Source organism: Calypte anna, chromosome 1 (genome assembly GCF_003957555.1).
Source record: "Calypte anna isolate BGI_N300 chromosome 1, bCalAnn1_v1.p, whole genome shotgun sequence".
NCBI classification, from domain to species: domain Eukaryota; kingdom Metazoa; phylum Chordata; class Aves; order Apodiformes; family Trochilidae; genus Calypte; species Calypte anna.
The window spans coordinates 100461586-100474588 of NC_044244.1; the positions used below are offsets into that span (position 1 = coordinate 100461586).

At 37.1% G+C, this 13003-nt stretch overlaps 1 long non-coding RNA gene across 1 annotated transcript in view; it reads left to right on the plus strand.

Annotated features, from left to right (window-relative positions):
* Positions 1-8613, plus strand: part of LOC115598813 — a 94590-nt gene extending 85977 nt beyond the window's left edge. The window contains exon 5 of the long non-coding RNA XR_003987937.1: positions 7274-8613. This is a non-coding gene — a long non-coding RNA (uncharacterized LOC115598813). The remainder of the gene's footprint in view (positions 1-7273) is intronic.
* Positions 8614-13003: the final 4390 nt, after the last annotated feature.

Here is a 13003-nt window from a genome sequence, read left to right on the forward strand (position 1 = left end):
TATTTCTCGTCCCCTCTTTTTTATTGTTGTCCCTGAGCAGCATTATTACATTAAGACCCATGTGACAGAAAGTCATGGTGATGCAGAATAAATAACCATAATGTATCAAAAGCAGACAAAGGTGTGATTGATCTGTCTGGAATTGGCAGACTCTTTCGCTGTGTCAGGCTGTTTCTTTGATCAATGAAGGTGTAGCCTCTGACCCTTAAAAAAAAATCAATGAGATTGATTGAAAGGAGAGAGAGAACTATGAGAATGCAGGATAGCTTTAACCTTCACTGTCTAGAAAATTTAAAATATTCTGGCTTTGCAGGCACTGAACCTGCTATTTTATATTTGTTTATTTTTTCTCCAGCCTATTGTGAAACCTCTTAAAGCAAGGCTATAGAAATGGTGTGCCTGAATGTATCTCACAAATGTTTATCTTAAAATCACATAGTTCAGGAAATAGTTGGGTTTTTTTTTATTTTCTATATCAGAATTCCCTCTGTTACTGTTTGCAATATGCACAGAATGCTTTTAATTTCCTTTTATTAACTCTGGTTCTTATCTGAGATAAGCATAGCCAAGAATCAGTGCTCTGATGAATAGGTCAGATCATTTCAGAGATACTATACATGTGCATAAAGTTACCTGAATTCCCATATATGCAGGATCAGGCACGCTGATGATTGTAACAATAGTGTGAAAACAGCATGGATGGGTGCCTTCCAGGAATAAACAACATATTTTGGCTATGTTGTTCCACGTAATCTTGTGTTTATATTGATTTTATATGTATTTATGTACATGTATACCTAATTAGTAAGGAAAGAATAACATTGTCATACTGGAAAATTTATGAAGAGGGTTTTTTGAAATAGTGTTTGGCACTTAACATCTTTCTTATTGAATGGGCTACAAATTCAAACTTGACTGTTTAGTCAAAAACAGTTGCATGAACAGTTGGAATTTCATTTTAGTCCCAGGTCCTTTCTTTGTAAATATAGAAAGTGTTCATGAATAGAAAAGTTAATTCATTGATTACTATATGCTTTGGAAGCTTGAGAAACCTAGACAAACAAAAAAACATCATAGTGGTTAGTTTTCACAAATAATTACATTTTTGTTGAAAGTGTCAATGAAATCAGGGTCTATGGAACAGTGTTTGTATTTCTTTGAAAGTTCAAAGAAATTCAGACTGCAATAATTTCTGCTATCCAAAGTCTATTTTAATAAAGGGCAGGTAAGTTGACAAGTAAGCAAAGATTTCATATTTCTTGAGTAAGATGGACCTGTTGTAGTGACAGAAGAATATTGCCAGTTTTCTGTATTTTTATTTTTGTTATTTCCTTTCTGTAATAGATTGTGTAGGCTGTATATATTTTGAATACTTCAAAATTGAGCAGGAATTTCAGCTGAATTACAAAAGGCACTGCCATTAGAAAATAAGACAAAGACTGAGTGCAACATTTCTAAACAAGAAATTAAGAGGGTAGATTTTTGTGACAGATCTGGGACTAGATAGCTGTGGGATTTTTATGAACTCTTTATTCCCTTACTGTTCATCAGTGAGATGAAGAGTTATCATGGATAATCATACAAAAACATGGTATATGATTAAATGCATTGGTCATTCTGACAGTCTCCTTCTCCTAAGTCATTTAAATGCTGCATTAAAGGAAGCAAAACCTTTTATTTTAATGGATATCTCTTTCATATGCACTGGGATGAAGAAGCATTTGTTCCTAGAAAGAGGGATGAGAGTGTTATGTCCCAGTTGGAGCACTCTGAAAATATGGAGAACTGCAAAATTAGAACACCATTTAATATTAGTGCATTTCCCCATTTGTATTAGGTATGTTCTGGTGTTGCTCCAGTAGTATCTAGTTCTTTTCATAGCATTCTATTATTATTATTATTACTATTACTATTATTATTATTTATTGCAGAGAATCCTTATATTTCACACAAAATTTGTATTAATATTGAAAATGACCTTATTCTTGCTGTCTTAGAAACAAAAGGCTCATCCTGTATTAAAATGGTGTTTGATATCTGACATCCACATCCGGCCTCACCACTTATCCCTCTCTGTCCATCAGTAGTAACCCAGGAAAAAACCTTGCTTGTTTATTTATTTATTTATAATTTTGGGTGGTTCCAACAATGGCTGCTACTCTCAATCTGTTCCTCATGTACACAGACTGCATCATTCCAGTGTGGATGTGAATGCTGTCCCCTTGTGGATGATGCTCAGGCTTAAATGCTGCCTGTGAAAAGGAGCAGTACCCTTCATCCAGTTTAAGGTGGTGTCTGGTGTATTGCATTCATTTACCATTACTAAAGGACACAATTAAGGTTCTTTTTGTAGCTCAACCCTCTGTCAGCTAAATCTTTCCCAGAAAAAAATGCAAAGCTGAGGTAATTTTTTTCCATCTGTGAGGGATCACTTACTGCAACAATGTCGCTCCTGGCTGAGGTATAAGCCCATTTAAAAAAGCTTATATTAGGAGCTGAATAATTTTACAGAACAATTTTTTACATTTCTGCTAATGAAAACAGCTGGATCATTAAATCCAGCAATCGATCTCCAATCATAACCTGTCCTGGACAGCACAGTGCCCTGTCCCAGCAGGTGCCCTCCCTGCAGACAGACCTCCGGCCTGTGCTTCTGCAGTGAAACACTTATTTGCAGCTGCTGTCCCATACCCACTCTTCACACTTCTATAAGCACAAATTTCTCCCCAAAATGTCATTGCCGTGACACGGGGTCTAAATCTGCTATTCAGCATTCACAGGACTGCAGGAAGTCAGGCTGTGCATTTGGTCTCCCCAGTTGAAAAGCAGATCTATGGTTAAAAAAGGTGTGGTTCTGCTTGGAAGCATAGGCAGTGTGTAGAGACGGTGATGTAACCCTAAATGGAATGGGGGTTCGTTTCACTGTTATTATTTGAGTGAAATAAATCAAAAGACCAAAATTATGGATACCTGCTACCTCGATTCCTTCTTTCTTGCTGAGAAACTGAGGGAATGATATTTGGAAAAATATTTGGGTTATTTGGATATTTGGAAGGGAACATTTTATATGAAAAGCATTTCAATCTTTACAGGACATGCCCAGGAATAAAAAAAAAAATTACACAAATGGCATTTAATTTTCATATGGTGCATAATAATTGCAGGGAAGATTTTAAAGAGGTTCCACTTTTACACAGACCCGATGGCTTCTTACTCCTTGCATTGCAGGAGAATTTAGTGTACTGCAGATACACAATGTAAATGATGGGGCAATTCTGTGAAATTCAGACATGCATACAAATACATCTTTACATGTTTTTCACACTTGCCCTCAAACTGAAAAATGGGTTTTGCTGCTGGTTGATTAGCCAGAAATTAGTTGCTCCTAACTAGGTTTAGGGGAGAAGAGTTCTATAATATTAGATTAGTGAAATGAGCGAACAGCTTCAGTTTAATTCAACTAGTCTTCTACTTTTAATCTCCAAGGAGACAGCTGAGTTGAATGTTAATTAAACAGCAGTCTTTGATCCACCCAGCCACTCCCGGAGGCGTAATAATAATATATAAGCGCACACGCAGCTAATATATAATAGGTACATTTAAAGGAGTGCAGCTAACCCTGCCATACTCACATTTAAAATGTTTCTCATTGACCCATTCTTATACTATTTAAATAGGGAAAGAAAAAAAGAGGGGAAAATGCGAAGTTAAACTTTGATGGTCTGAAAGGTAGGGCAAGAAAGTAAGCATGGGTTGCTATTTTCAGGAAGTATAAGGGTTAATGATTAGAAGAGTGGAATCAGGAAAGACCTTAAGCCCAGATCTATGACAGTGGTAATTGAGCTGATTGATTACGACATTTCGTTTCAGACGACTATTGATTTAATCTAGTCTGCAGTCCCATTGGCCCCAGCGGTGCTCCCAAGTGAGGCTCAGCACTTGAACCTGGGTACTCTTCCCTACTCACCGTCTGGATATAAATTTCCAGAATCTGCAGCCATTTATAATTTTCACTCATCTTTATGCTTTTGTTCAAAAGCTTCTAATTTCAGAAGGTTAATGTTTTTAACCATTGAGGGGGCAGATACAGAGAAAATGAGATGGCACAGACTGAAAAGGGTGTGTTTTAAAAAGAAAAAAAGAAAAGGAAAAAAAAAAAACAAGACAGAGAGCTGGGACTATGTGGCTAGTATTTGCATCTGTTGTTTCTGATTCGCAGAGCTAGCAAAGGCTGCTTTTGGAGGCAGTCCACAAAGCAGGGCTATCAGTAGGCAGTTTGCTGTACGCGCACGTTCAATTATTAAAATAGTAGACGGTTTTTTCTGTCTGATAGCCATAGCGAGGTCATGACATTAATTTATCCAGGGTATTGTGGGTAACTATACAGAAAAAAAGCATAAAGGGCACAGATGCTGGAGCAGCAAAAAATGGATGGGTCTGAGCAAAAGGAGATTAAGAGGCGATGACCAATCTAATGTACGTATAGCAGTAAGAAGCCGGCATCCGTCACAGGCTATTGATAGCAATAAGTATTTTAAGCCATGCTGTGCATGTGTTAATTTTTTATATACCTCAGTAAATGCTAAGATGAATGCTGTAATCCTGTAGTTTTTCAGTTTCCCAAATCTGATTTCGGTCTTGTTTTTGTTGTCTCATGCCTGGCGTTCTCTGCTGTCTCTCTCTCTTTCTGTGGGTGTGTGTCTGTCTCCGTCTCTCCCTTTCTCTGAGATTACAAACTTAACTGTTTCCTAATTGTATAGTTTCCTTCATCCTTCCCCTACGAAAATAATTACCATCACGACGACCAGTCTTAAGCGTGTTACAAACTGGGTTTAGGGCGTGTACCCCAGTGTTTTGGCTTTCTTTTATTTTCTTTACTTTCGGGCTGAGCAGCGTTTTCTTTTGGACTTTCTCCTGTGAGTGGGATGCCCTTCACGTTTGCTGCCACCATAAGACTGCCAAACAGCTACCTGAGCCGGGACTGCGGTGTAGCACTGCATCCTGGGACCTGCCTGTCCGGCTACACCGAGAGCTTCTACGGCACCAGGCAGCTTTGAGAATTGGCTGGCGAATTGCATATCACCTGTTCGCCACCCCCCTACCCCCCTCACACACACCCCCAGTAAATAATTTTTATACCACGAATCACAGTGGCGTGGTATTGTCTGGAAAAATTATTCCCAAATACTCTTGGAGTAAAAAGGGAAAAGCTGAAAAGATTGTCACCATCGTAAGTCACTAAAGTCCCTTGCCTTAACAACAAAGGAACAAGGTAAAAATGCACACAATGATTATGCTCGGTGAATTTTCATAGCCTGTCAGACAACTTGTGCCTGTGTTTCAGTTAACAGCCTTTGTGCTTTGTTTTGTGTTGTGTATTTTATGTACGTGTCCTGAGTTTCTCTGTGTGTATTCGATGTACGTGTATGTGTGCAGACTGCTCTCCCAACACAGAGCAAATACCATACAGTTAAATACACAAGTGTAGCTCAAACATGCATTTTCAGTACTCGGTGTGGTGGTGTGGGTGTATTGTCATTGTTCTCTTGCAGTGCTCCCTCTGATGTAAGCAGCTTTTTTTTTTTTTTTTTTTTTTTTAATTAAGAAGTCTAAAATAAATTTTTAAAAAGGAAAGAAAGAAAGAAAGAAAGAAAGAAAAAAAAAACATTAGGCTGTTTTAATACTAATTGAAGTCCAGAAACTCACCATTTCAGCACAGTGAATGGTGATTCAGACCCTGGCAGTATTTTGGCTATGAGACAATTCCTACTTAAAAAGAGCACAATGAGTGGGAATAAAAAAAGAAGAGAAAAGAAAAAAGAAAAAAAAAAAAAAAAAAAAAAAAGATAGCATTAATTTTGAGTAAGATTAATATTAGCCTTTTAATGTTCATTATTTTCTGAAGAAATGAATCCTTGTCGCTTTTGAGAGTGTGTCCTTCCCACTGGTATTTATTCGAGCAAAGGAAAAAATGAAGAAGGCGTAGAATAAACTCCGAAGACTGTTCAAGAATTACTGGCATTATTTCTCTCTACATCACGTGTGAGCCTGGGTTTGCCTGCTATTCCTGAGGCAGAGGATCGAGGATGAAAGTCTGTGTGTCAGAGCCTGTTTTCACAACTGCATTTGGAGATCTGTCTTATTGATTAGGAAAAAAAGGGGGTGGGAATAGGAGTGTGAGGTGAGGGGAGGACCGACTGACTACTGGCTTATTGCAGCTCAAGACATTTTCTTCCGGAAAGATGTCAAACAACTGAGACACAGCAACAGAGGAAGTAGAAAGGTGGAAAAATAAGAAGAGGGATCCTTTGGAAGAAATGAAGGCATTCCTTATGAGAGCCTTGAGGCTTTTTTTTTTTTTTTGCTTTTTTTTTTTTCTTCTAACATCTGACCCACAAGGGCTAGAGTGACAGCGTCATGCAAATGCTGCAGTCCAGCAGGTCTGAGAGAGAGGGTGGATGCTAGAGAGTGAGTTAATGTTAATGATGAGTGCAGTGAAAATACCAGCAGCCGATACCACCCCCTCCACACACAACTGCTCTGAGTCAGCATCCGCTGCTTTGCCTTTCCTTTTTGTGCGTGCGTGTGTGTGTGTGCGTGCGCATGTGTATGTGTGTGTGTGTGTGCGTGTGTGCTAGGGGCTGTGTGTGTGCATGGAAGGTAAAGACAGTCAGTCAGTGAGAAGCAAAGGTACGTTTGAGAGCAACTAAAATCTGACTGATTTCCATCTTCAGAGCATCAGCTGTATTCCCTAAAGAGGATGGGTCTATGCGATGGGGGTGGTATAATTATGTTAATGTCATATTTATAGAGGGGAGAGATTTTTCATTCTAATTATTGATTTGAAAGCTGTGGTCAAAATTGTTTGTTAAATCATGATCAGCTCTTAGAGAAAAAAAAAAAAGAAATTGAATGAAATCTAGGGACTGCTATACATATATATATAACTCATATATATATTTTGTTTCGTTTAACTATTTTGTGTCTGAGGCATAAATGATTGAATGGTGCACAGTGACAAAGAAGCGGCTCTTATATAATGTTACATTATATCATCAGCTGTAATAATATTTTAAATATTCCAAAATGTTCTGAAATCTGAAGTATCATTCTGGAGGGGAGGGTGAAGGGCAGGGGTGGGGGTGGGGGCACTGGCAAATCTTTTCTTCAGCGGAGCTCTCTGTACAGCTTTCTTGTAAATGGATGATTCACCTGTTCGACCAGCAGAGATTCTAATTCTTCCCCCCCTCTTTTCTTTTTTTCCTTTTTAAAGCTGAATGGCTTCCCGAAGAGCACTGAGTTTTCTATGACAGATTCTACTCCAGTGGCTAGGACCTTTATGGCTGCTGTTTCTTTTGCTCTGGGCTCTAATGGAAGACGAAAAAAAAAAAAAAAAAAAAAAAAAGCCACGGTGGATCCCAACCCATCCCTAAAGTAGAAATTTTCTTTTTCATTCTTCAAACAAGGCTTAAGATCGGAGGAGAAAGAATTGAGGAAGTAATTTGGGATTGTGGTCATGCCATTAAAGTGTCCGGCTTCAGAACAAAATTATTCAGGAAATCCGAGCATTTCTTCTTACTATATCGACAGTATTTGAAAGTTATGTGTGCTTTGAGTAATCTGGTTCAAGTGACAACAATCTCTGCATGTCAATGTTTTCTACAGCTTACGGAGTGAAAGCTAGTTTTGCCATTGGAAAGGAAGAAGCTTTTGCTAGCTGTCTGTAGAAGGATTAAATGTTGAACGTGGGGAAGAGGCAAAAAGTGAAACACGCCCAAAGGTTCTCCTTGCATCGTGAATGGTTTTAAAGTACTCTCTAACCCAGGGCCCACCTGAACAGTAGGACTAAATGTACAATGAGGAAATATTTCAATTAGAAACCCCTTAACAAGCATTTAATCCTTCTTTAAGGCATTCAGGGAAATAGAATAAAAGAGTTACTGTACAAATCTGCTGGCAGCAGATTTTAACCCATTTATCTCTTCCCTCTGATGCATTGTAGTATGGCGACTTGCAAGATGAGGCAGTGAAGATTTTTTTCCTATGTTCTTTGTTTTTTCTTTTCAGAAGTTAAGGACTATAAGTCAGTTCAGTCAGCTGATACATTATTTGAATGTATGTATGTGTCTTGCCTGCTTATTTGATCTTTTCTGCCCCCTACTTGAAACTGTGGTTTGTTTGGGGGGGAGAAGGGGTGGTTGATTATGGGGGGGATGCTGGGTTTTTTTGGGTTTGTTTGGGTTTTGGGTTCTTTTTGTTAACAATAGCAGTTAAAGTTTCACTGACAGCAATAATGACTACTAAGCAATTCAGTTTATTGGAAGATGAATTCTACTGGATCATATCGGACTTTTCCTAGTCCCTGAGACCCTAACTTGTGAGGTTTTTTAGCAACAATCACAAGTCAGGCTCTTGGGACCTAGGCGGAGGGGAACCAGCAGCTTTGGACTGTGATTGTTTCTCTGCAGAATTTAGAGAATCAAAGGAGCTTTCCTTGTCTGAAAGGAAAAAGGGAAAATATACCTATATCAAATGTTAAGCAGCAGAACTGTTAAAGAAAAGAAAGGAAAAGAAAAGAAAAGAAAAGAAAAGAAAAGAAAAGAAAAGAAAAGAAAAGAAAAGAAAAGAAAAGAAAAGACAAGAAAAAGAAAGAAAACCAAAATAACAAAACATCAATTTGTTATCCATTGTGCAACATTAGGATGTTTAATATTTGTATGTTTAGAAAACTGGACTAAATGCCATGTAATATTTAGAATAAAAAGTTAAACTGAATTCCAGTTTGCACTTCAAAAAACAAACAAAAAAATCAACCAGAAACCAAACCAAAACAGCATCTCAAATACACAAAAGGCTTTTGACAATAATATAATAATTATTATAGAAAATTCTGATAGATAATTACCACAAAGTATATTTTCAGCTGTATTGTTACAACATTAATTAACTTTTAAAGCATAAAGCATAAACACTGATGTTTGAGGCCTAGAAAACATTCATTTTATTGTTTGAATGATGATTGCAGTTTACAGGAAACTGTTGCTTAGCTTTTCCTTTAACATGAGACAAAGATTATTTTGTAGCCAGCTCCCATCATTTTTCTTTGTCTAAGTGAGAACACAATAAGGCATTTAAAATACAGTCTCATTTAATTTACGTTTTAATCTGATAGAATATCGGTATAAAAATCATACTACAGCATTAAAATCACTTTGCACACAGAATCACATTGCTTATACCTGTTCAATTTAAACTGAGCTGGCAATACGCTAAGCACCAGACCCAGCTCCCAGCCTCTCCATTACTTTTTTTTTTATTTTCCCCCCATTGTCAAAAAACATAGTGATCTCAAGGTTGTCGCTCCTGTATTAAGTACTTCACTGACTGCATAAGAAAATTCAGAAGCATACAAGTTACTCTTCACTGTTCATTAGCCTTGAAATTCTTATCTACAGCACATAATTTTACTTTTTATTACTTTATATAAAGGTTAGTGCTGTATAATTTTTTCACTTTTCCTGTGTCTAACCTAAGATGCTTCAGGACCTTGACCCATCAAACTTCACTGAGACAAAGGCTTCAGATAGATCAGGCATCTGAAGTATTTGTTCATTTCAGAAGTGGTGTTTTGGCTGCAGTATATTTTTTCCACTTGTGTGGGAGGAATTCTGTTTTATTGTAAGCATCAAAACTATTGTTAAAATAAATTGTTCTTATCTCTTAGTATGATACTTTTTTTTGTCTTGTTTTCTTAAGAGACAGAAACTATGCACTGCATGCATAGTTTTCAAGTTGCTCAAGATATAATTTGTCTTTAAATAGTCATAAAAATATTGCCTTAGCAATTACAATGATGATACATTTCCTGTAAATATGCATTTCTTTTCTTCCTAAACTGTCAATCCCACATGCTACCAGCACTCCAAAGAGTTACTTGCAAACATTCAGACACAGAGGTAAATTTTTGACACAGTGTTATTCAACATAGACTTCTATTTTATCCGTATTGGAAAAGTAGATCTGAAAAAGAAGAAGGTCCCCAGCAAGATGCTACACTCATAAAGCATTTTGGTAGCAACTGACAGGTGCTATGTACAAAGCTTTCAGATACCGATCAGGTGAACAGGTATTGTGCTCTTTCAAGCTATAAATTGAGATAAAATTGTATTATGTGTAGATATATACATGTCAATGTACAATTTAAATTATGCATAGTATTTATCAAAACAAAAATCCTTATAAATTTAATCACAATGCACTTGTCCAAACATATTAAACATTTTCATTGTGTTTATTTTTTTAATCATAGAACCACAGAATACCAGGTTGGGAGGGACTTCAAGGATCACTTGTATCCTGATTGTATCAGGAAAATTTATTTGACTACGAATGGTTCACATTCAGAACTCTGAACTCATTTTGCACGTAATACTGTACGTAGAATGAAGGTGAAACTTTAGTGTGAAACATCTGTCTCTGTCTGCCTGAACATTTCAAGTATTCACTGTTCTGCAGTGAGAGTGAGAAGAAAATGAATCATTGGGAACTCCTTCCCAGCTTATTTTTGCTACAGCAAAAGCTGTAAATATGCAGTACTGCTTCTGCATTACTGCTTGAATTGGGATAACTCCAGTGGCTCTTCCCTGCCCATCATGCTCTCTGCTGCCCCTTGCCACAGAGATGAAAAAGCTGGTACACCGCCTTCCTTTTTCCCTCCTCCCTCTTCTTCCCCAGTTTCAACTCAGCAAACCCAACCTCTGGTACACATTGAGCTCTTTGTGGTGGGGCAGAGGCGGATGAAGGGGAGGGAGCAGCCCAGTCTGCACTTGGGCAGGATTCCCACCAAGATCAACAAGATGTTTCCCTGCCCTGGGACTATGTGACAATGCCTACAGACACCATGCAGGAAGCAGTCTTATTTACACATTGACAGTATATGAAAGCTGTCTGTATTAATGCAAATTAGTAGAAAATATCATCTTCAATACCCCATGCTAAGATGTATGTACAGAATTTCAATATATTCTCATTTCTGTGTGATTATGTGCTCTTTCAGTCCAAAATGCTTTTAAATGCTGTTTCATATGTGATTTCAGAGTAATCAGCTTGTGCTACAACAAAAACCAAAAAACCAAAACACAAGCTCTTGCAAAGGGGGAGGAAGAGAGAGAGTGAAAATGATGTGTGGTGCATACAAAAAAGGAATGATATTAACAATTCGATGAATTCCTAGTTGGTGGACCAGACTGAGCCAGACGCATACATTAGCGGCTGTCTGCTGCTGATGTGAGCCTGCTCAATGCGGTGGAAATGAAGGATCACCTAGTCTCTGACACCAGCTTATTTGTACATTTTAATTTTAAAAAGGAAAATCACTGTTTTACATAAACATCTTAACCCCTGCGTGATTTTCTTTCTTTTTTCCTCCCTCATATTGTTTGCTAATTTACTGTCAATTTAAAGTGCTGTTTAGCTACAGCCCAACAAAACATCAGTCAAAAATCAGAGGGAAGTATTAGCTTCTCTTTTGTCTGTCATGTACAATTGGGTTATTATTATGATAATTGTCTACTTTAATTTTTAGTCTTCACGGGAGATGCAACAATTTTCCAGAGCTTTGCTTTTGAAGCATTTTAAGTTTCAAGAAGATGCCATTTAATTTTAAACCTGAGACAACAAAAACTAATGCCTATAGCTCAGTCTGGGGTGATTTGATCAATTATTTTCATTAACCTGAAAGTCATTAGCACCTTAATATAATATTACATAGATGGGGCAGGCTTTCTTTTCAGACCATATACATACTAGGATCCATTAATACAGTGCTGTAGACTGTTACATGAGTCAGGGGAATTCCAATCCAAGTTAATTACTGTTGGAATTAGAGGAAAGAATATTTTACTCAAAGTTGTATAACAAGAGTCTACAATTATCACATTTCAGGGCATTGCTCTATTCATTTGATGAGAAATGTCAATGAATTTTAACAGAAGGTGTTATGTATTTCCATGGGTAATGAAAATCGGCACATTCATGATTAGCTAACACAACATTTTCAGTGTGTTAATATGCAATGCAGCTACATTTCTGTAGGCAGTAAATGTAGCCATCATTTTGATTTGCCCGTATGATGATTATGCTCAATTCCTGACCGGGTTCCTAATTTCACACTCAAAAGCAGTCATCTCCTCTTAGGATGTATCCTACAAAAGGCTGCAGCAAAAAAAAAAAAAAAAAAAAAAAAAAAAGGAAAAAAAAAAAAGACCACAGACCAACTGCTGGGGTCTATAGCTAGCTGGGCAGTCATACAAATACATGCAATAGGAAAATAAATCTGGGATCCTATAAAAATACCATTTAAAACTGTATACCTCAATTAAAAGTAAATTTATTTGGTTATGCTCATTTAAAGTATTTTTTATTTTGTCCAAAAATATCCCTGAGGCATTCATCACCTTGTTAAAATTTTTCATGATTTGATGATTATGATAGGCATCTTCATGGTTTGTTGAATGCTATGTCGTTCCATTCTTTCACAGTGTTAATTATTCTTACCTGGGGAGTTATATTCTGACCAGAATCTAGCTATATTAATTTGGATGTAAAACTATGTTTTACTTGAAGTGCCTGAGTAGCAGCATGTGGATGGACTATGGAGGCTTTAGAGAGTAAGTGTAAGATTATTAAGATGAACACTGATAAAATTATTTCATCTTTATAAACATCTCTAACCTATTAAGTAGGATTTAAAATTAATCATGGAATCATCCAGTCTATTAAAGACTGAAGTTTATCTGGTAGGCTTTCAGGATTGCAATCTTTATTCCTATTCCTGGTTATTTAGGGTTTCGGGATTAGTTGTAATTGTACAATAACTGTATCTAGTTAGATACAGTAAAGATAGTTTGAACAATATGAGTATCCTGTAGGGGAAAAGGCAGATAATATTCTGTGCTTTTTTTTCTTGTTAGCTGTTACAGCAGGGCTGTGATTCACTACACGG